The sequence below is a fragment of the Giraffa tippelskirchi genome, chromosome 7, assembly GCF_054371585.1.
Source record: "Giraffa tippelskirchi isolate mGirTip1 chromosome 7, T2T-mGirTip1v1.2.pri, whole genome shotgun sequence".
Classification (NCBI taxonomy): domain Eukaryota; kingdom Metazoa; phylum Chordata; class Mammalia; order Artiodactyla; family Giraffidae; genus Giraffa; species Giraffa tippelskirchi.
The window spans coordinates 159,654,032-159,661,063 of NC_137281.1; the positions used below are offsets into that span (position 1 = coordinate 159,654,032).

At 52.1% G+C, this 7,032-nt stretch overlaps 1 long non-coding RNA gene across 1 annotated transcript; it reads right to left on the bottom strand.

The window, feature by feature from the left end:
- Positions 1–212: 212 nt before the first annotated feature.
- Positions 213–5,970, bottom strand: LOC145513868 (uncharacterized). Its single transcript, XR_014059722.1, has 3 exons — positions 3,114–5,970; positions 1,571–1,707; positions 213–1,153 (listed from the first exon to the last, which is right to left on the bottom strand). It is a non-coding gene; the product is annotated as an uncharacterized LOC145513868 (long non-coding RNA).
- Between the last annotated feature and the right edge of the window lie 1,062 nt (positions 5,971–7,032).

Consider the following 7,032-nt stretch of genomic DNA (forward strand, 5'->3'; position numbering starts at 1 on the left):
TCACAAAAACGTCACTCAGGTAGAAAATGCATTTACTTTCCGTGTCCCCACCTCCCACCTAGTAACAGGCACTGTGCCTATGGGCCACAAAAATATTTTAATTTCTTTTAAAACTGAGTTAAAATAGTTAAAGTTGCTATTAATGTATGATTATGAATCTGAGCTATATTATACTCATCTTTATATCAATGCAATCATACAATATCATTTAATTTTTTTTTTTATGGAAGACAAGGCCCATGAAGGCAAATGTACCTTGAACCCAGGAAAGTTATAATATGGTCCTACCTGCATCTCCTTCCCTCAAAGCCTTTTTCAAATTTCTGAAGATGAGTGTTTTGTTTTGTCATCTCCAGAGAAGTCAGCTGTACACCCATGTTAGCATCTCTGTGTGGCTCTCCCCGAGGAGCAATGGAGTATTTACAGGGCTGGATTAGGGGGCTTCCTGGTGGTCTAGTGACTAAGACTCTGTGCTCCCAGTGACGGGGGTCTGGGTTTGATCCCTGGTCAGGGAACTAGATCCCACCTGTTGCTGCAACTAAAGATCCTGAGTGCCAGCAGCGAAGACTGAGAATCCTGCGTGCTGCAAGTAAGACCCACACAGCTAAGTAAATAATCAAAAAACAATTTCTTTTAAAGGCTTAATGGGGACATGGGGCAGCTACCAGGAGATAAGGCAGAGGCAAGAGATGGCTTGGCGTGTGCTGGAATGGAATTCCCTCCACCACCCTATTGCTCGAATTCATTTCTCATCCTAATACCTATGTCTCATTCCCTGGTATTTCCCTCCATGCCAGGTATAGGCAAGCTAAGAGCAACTTGTCCAGGCCTCTTGAGTTGGTGCTCCCCAGCCCCTAACCACCAGCTGAGACCCTCGATGGTGAGCTAACTCCCACATTCACATAAGGGAGAAGGGAAGCTTGCACCCAAGCTTGAACCCGGGCCAACCCAGATCCAGAGCCAGGATCTTCAATGCTGCCCCACGCGGCTTCCAGCTTTTCTGAAGCTCTGGCTTCTGTGTTTTTCCTGGAGTGGAAGGGGAGGCAGTGGTCGGTGGGGTGCGGTGGGGTGGGTAGAAGTCTCTTCTTCTGATGCCCCATGTCCTTTGTCCTCTACCAGATCAGTGTATTTCATGGGAAAGAACGCGTTGTCTCTGTAAAGCAATTACTCACAAAGTCAAAATTTCCTGTGTTCCCAGACTGATTATTTCCAGGCATATTTTTTTGTCCTTTCACCTGTGATTTAATTTTTTCTGTCTGGTAACTCTTACAGCAAGCTCCCATTAGCTCCAAAAGCCATTCCTCCACTCAGCTGAGCTTGACTCACGCACCATATGTTTATCCACGTGGCTCTCACATCTTCCCCCAAACCTCATCCGTGGGCCTCTAGGACACCGGCATCGGTATCCTGAATTCCCCTCCATTGGCACCCCTTCCCGGCTTCCTGCACTCAGCCTGCTATAATTAAACAGGGTTATTTGTGACATCCTGGTTTACACATCAACAAGCTATTTTCTCTGATTTTGCTATGGATGGATTTGCTCTGCTTACATCAAACAAAAACAGCTCACCCCAAAATGCAGAATGAGCAAGGCAGAGGAGACGGGCCGGCAGTTGCCTCTTTCCCTGGAGGCCACATCCAGACTTCCGGCCTCGGGGCAGCCAGGCCGCGCGACTTGGGGGCAGACGGCCGCGGAGGGTCAGAGTCCTGAACGGGAGGAGACACAGACACAGGGGAGGTCAGACAGGAGTTTACTGTGGCGGCTTCTAGACCGAACAGCCTGGGGGAGCAGGAGAAGTCTTCGGGGTTCCCTCCACAAGTGTGTCCTGGGCAGGACCCTTGGTCTTGGTTTCTGGGAATCCATCACTTTGCAGGCTTCGCCCTGTGGCCCACGTGCGCCGGCAGGGCTGGGGTTGGAGCTGGGTCCACGGTCTGCCGCCTCCTCCGTCTGCCTGCAGGAGAGTGGGACCCTGTGCAGGAGCCAGAAGGACTTCTGAAAGGCTGAGCACTTCCTGCCGCTTGTCACTTCAGATGGACAGAGCCTCGTCGTCTTGCAGAAGGGTCCTGAAATGACTCCTTGGCTCTTCTAAATCCTACTAAATCAATCCTGCCCTGTCTACCTCTGCCCTCCATCTCACCCCACTCCCCACCCCAGGAACAGGCATGTTCAAGCCTCGCAAATGCATGCTTTGGACAAGCCCCTCCTTCGACCGTGGACAGGCTCTCTCCAGCCCCCTTGGCGTGTTTCCTCTCAAGTCCTTCCTTCACTGGGCTCCTCTCCACCCTTGACCAAGCCCTCCTCTCTCTATGTTTTGTCTGTCCACACCCCCATCTGCCTTACAGATGGTCAGCACTGGGTCACGGTGACCTTGCTGTCTGTCAGGTCCCAGGGCTTGTCCACACGCCCGACGCAGCGTAAGTCCTCCAAGATGTAGCCTAAACAAATGAATGGCTCTCCTTTGCATCCAGCATCTCCTGCAGAGTAACTGGCTCTTTTCGCAAAGCCCAGGTACAAAAGCAGAGGCTGGGTTGTTGCTCCCTGCTGGAAACAGCTCAAACGTCCATCCACAATAGAAGAGATGAATAAAGTGCGGCAGAGTCAGAACCAGGAAGGGTTTGCGCTCTGCATGACCACCTACCCAGATGTGGCTGCGTTTCCCAAATGGGGAATGAAAGGTCCCACCGGACCCGAAGGAGGGGAGCCTACAGGATCCTATTTACATAAAGTACACAGAGGGGTGAAATAAACAGATGCTGTGAGCAGGCAGGAGCAGGTTTCCCCTGGAGGGGATGGTGAGGGGGCGTGGTCCGCCTCTGGGTGCCGGGCACTCAGGGACGTGCAGCGGGAGAGGTCCCTGAGCTGTGCACCAGGATGGGTGCCTTTCTCGCTCATGTATATAGGAATACACATAACATATATATACCTGTCACGAGGGCTCCCAAAAGGGAAGGCTTGTGACACCCCATCCGTGGCAAGCCTCAACTTGGTGGCCAGGGCAGTGGACAGGGAGGCGCTGTCCACTCTTCCCCCATCCCCTGACGGGTCAGCCAGGCCAAGAAGGGATGGCCAGCCTGCAGCCCCTTTGTCCAACTCAGTGAGGCTCTGAGATTACCTCTCAGGGCTGACGTCACAGCCAGACAGGACCCCGATCCTTCTCCTCTTGAAAGGGCTTCCGGCATTTCCAGGCCAGGAACATTCATTTGCTGCTTTCTGCTCCCGGTTTACCAGCATTGTGAGAAGCTGGCTGAGAACACTCTGCAAGGTGAGTGATGAAGGGAAGCATCATGATACAGGGCAGGGAGAAGCCCAGGAGGACCTGCTGCCTCCCCAAGCCCCCTGCCACGCAGCCTGGGACAGGACAGGGAGCCCTCTGGGCCTCAGCCTCCACCTGCTGTAAAGCGAGGAGGAACGCTGGCATGTTGGGCACACTGTGGGCCAGGGAGGTGGCAGGGGCCCAGGGAGGTGCCTAGAAATGGGCCCTGCACTCTCCGTCAAGACTTAGACTCCGAGGAACGTGGCCGCCCTCTGCCTCATAACCCTGTGGTGTTCTTCTGCTGGGGCTGCCAGAACAACGCACCCCAGCCTGGGGGGATTACACCATAGCCTTGTCTCACGGTGCTGGAGGTTAGAAGTCAGAGATCAGGGTGCCAGCTGGCTTAGATCCTTCGAGGGCCTTGAGGGACAATCTGTCTCAGGCCTCCCACCATCCTCTGGGACGTTTCTTGGTTTGTGGGAGCATCACCACAGTCCCCATCTCCGCGGGCACTCAGCGTCCTCACTGAGTGTGTGTCCATGTCCCGATTCTCCCTCTTCATTAAGGCACCAGTTGTGGGGCTTCCCTGGTGGTCCAGCGGCTAAGATGCCACACTCTCAAAGCAAGGACTGGGTTCAGTCCCTGGTCAGGGAACTAGATCCCACATGCTGCCGCTAAGACCCAGTGCAGCCAAATAGATGAAGAAAAAGGAAAAAAAAAGAAAAGACAGCAGTCGTGTTGCACTTGGGGCCCAACTCACTCTAGTATGACCCCAGCTTAACAAGCTGTATCTTCAACGTCCTTCTTCTCAAGTGAGGTCACAGACTAAAGTGTTAAGTGTTAGTCACTCAGTTGTGTCCGACTCTTTGTGACCCCATGGACTGCAGCCCACCAGGCTCCTCTGTCCATGGGATTCTCCAGGCAAGAAGACTGGAGTGGGTTGCCATTTCCTTCTCCAGGTGACCAGGAATTCCACACATGAATCTGGAGGGGATACCTTCAACCTGGGACAAGGTAGTCAGCCGCTTCTGACCTCAGTCTCTTTGCCTCTAAAATGACTGGTAATCTTGAGGGACGAACGGCACAAGGCACGTGAAGGTCCTGAACAGATAGTACTAGGTGCTTTGCAGAGTGGGAACTCAGTCCTCAGCGCAGGTGTCCGCAGCGCAGTCCTCGTTCCTTTCCTTCACCTCTCCTCCCTCCCCACCTCCCTCTGGCCCCGTTGAGCTGACAAAGTGATCAAGCTTAAACTTATGAGTTGAACCTAGGGACTCCCCTGGTGGTCCAGCGGTGAAGACTCCTCCTCACGTCCAACGCTGGGTCACAGGGGCTGTGATTTCCATCCCTAGGCGGAGAGCTGAGATCCAACACGCTGCATGGCCAGATTAAAAAAAAAAAAGGTTGGATCTATTTTCTAAAAGGCAGTTGGCTGCTGAAGTCTGTTTGGGGGCGTTGCTTTTCTACTCCTGAAATCGGAACACGTGTGTGACCCGCAAAGCCCGGCCTTGCTGTAAAGATACAGGATGTGATGGCTGCCTGGAGGGTGACCGCTCTTCAGCCCTGATCAGGACCGCAGGCGGAACGCGGCATGAACAACGGCACCCACCTCTCTCCCCCGCCAGCCCCTGCTCGTCGGCTTCGATTCGCAGGCTGTATAATTCACGTCATTAATTTTTTTCCATTCAGCGCGCTGCCAATTTCTTCTCATTTTGTTCCTGGAAATCTCTTGTGTGTGTCTTCTAAATTTAAAATAAATACACTGTACGTAATTGGATGCTAACCAGACAACACTGAGCAATCATACGTTTTCATTGATTCCACAGATGTATTCGTCTTAAATATGAGTGGGAATGGTCTCCGCGTGTTCCGGTGGAAACGGTAAATGGGTAGGTTTCTCTCCAGTTCTTCAATAGCAATATCAGTCTTTAGACTGTTTCCTGTTGTGATCTTACTGGAACGATGAAAGTCTCTTGCACCAAAAATAGATATACAAATTATTCCAGTTGCTACCAGTTGTGTTCATAGGGTTGAGTGGAAAGAGAGTTAAGTATAGGACTCAAGAGACCAGAGATCTGGCCTCAAATCCAGCACTAGGGAAGTGTTGCTGTTGTTCAATCTCTCAGTCGTGTCTGAATCTTCATGACCCCATGGAGCGCAGCACACCATGCTTCCCTGTCCTTCACTATCTCCCAGAGCTTGCTTAAATTCATGTCCATCGAGTCAGTGATGCCATCCAACCGTCTCACCCTCTGTCACCCTCTTCTCCTACGTTTAATCTTTCCCAGTGTCAGGATCTTTTCCAATGTCAGCTCTCTGCATCAGGTGGCCAAAGTATTAGAGCTGCAGCATCAGTCCTTCCAAAGAATATTCAGAGTTGATCTCCATTAGGATGGACTGGTTTGATCTCCTTGCTGTCCAAGGGACTCTCAAGGGTCTTCTCCAGCACCACAGTTCAAAAGCATCAGTTCTTTGCTGAAAAGTATGGAATAGAAAATTAGCTTTACATTGTGGGCTGCAGTTATGCAATGAAGAGATTGGCCCAGATCTTCTAATTTTTTTTTTTCTCCCAAAGCATGGGATGCATCCTTGAGATATACTCAGGATGACTTTTTAAGGACAGGAAGATGACATGAAGTAGCGGAAGACCTTGTCGGAGAGACAGAAACACACTCTAAAGAATGTATTTTCTTGCTGACTTTTCCCCTGCTCTCCGGCTGATGGGGCCATGTGACTAGCCCTGGCCAATGAGATGCGAGCAGGAATGAGGGGTGTACTGCTTCCGGTCTGAGACGTGGGACCCCCCCCACACACAATTCTCCAAACTCTCCTCCCCACGTGTGGTGACGGAGGCCACTGCCTATGCAGGGGAGGCAGCTCAGAAGGGCAGGGCCTTCATCCGCCTGAGACCCCGAGTGGCCGGGTGGAGCAGGGCCCCTGCAGACCCGGGTGGGACGTGGAGCATGAGGGACAAGTGAGCTTTCCTTGTGCCAGGACTCTGGGCTTCCCCGGCGGCGCTAGTGGTAAAGAGCCCTCCTGCCAATGCAGGCGACAGAGAGACGCGGGGTCAGTCCCTGGGTCGGGGAGATTCCCTGGAGGAGGGCATGGCAACCCACTCCTCTAGTCTCGCCTCGAGAATCACACGGACAGAGGAGCCTGGCGGGCCACAGTCCATGGGGTCGCAGAGAGCTGGGCACGACTGAAGCGACTTAGCAAAGCGCATACCAAGACATGGAGAATTTTAAAAAGGTACTGCATATTCCAGCCTGACCGATCTAAATTTTACAGTGAAAAAGTCATTTCCTTTTGAATTCTACTTCCTTCTCCTCATTTGTTGTCAAGGAGAAAGTCTCTGCTGTGGCTGGTAGGCCTTTAATAGTCTCCTGACTCTTATAATCTCAGTTCTCAGCTAAATGATGGCAGACTACGGGCTCAGCATCGTTAGCTGGCAGTAATACCCAGCATATTAGTCAGCTTGTGCTGTCATAGCAAAACACCATAGACTGTTAGTCACTCAGTCGTGTCCCACTCTGTGTGACCCCATGGACTGCAGCCCACCAGGCTCCTCTGTCCATGCGACTCTCCAGGCAAGAATACTGGGGTGGGTTGGCATGCCTTCCTCCAGGGGATCTTCCCCACCCAGGGATTGAACCCGGGTCTCCCGCGTTGTAGGCAGACGCTTTCCCCTCTGAGCCACCAGGGAAGATCTAGAGTTACCTCTAGAGTTCTGCTCAAAATACAATCACATTCTGAAGTGCTAGGGGATTAAGCCTTCAACATA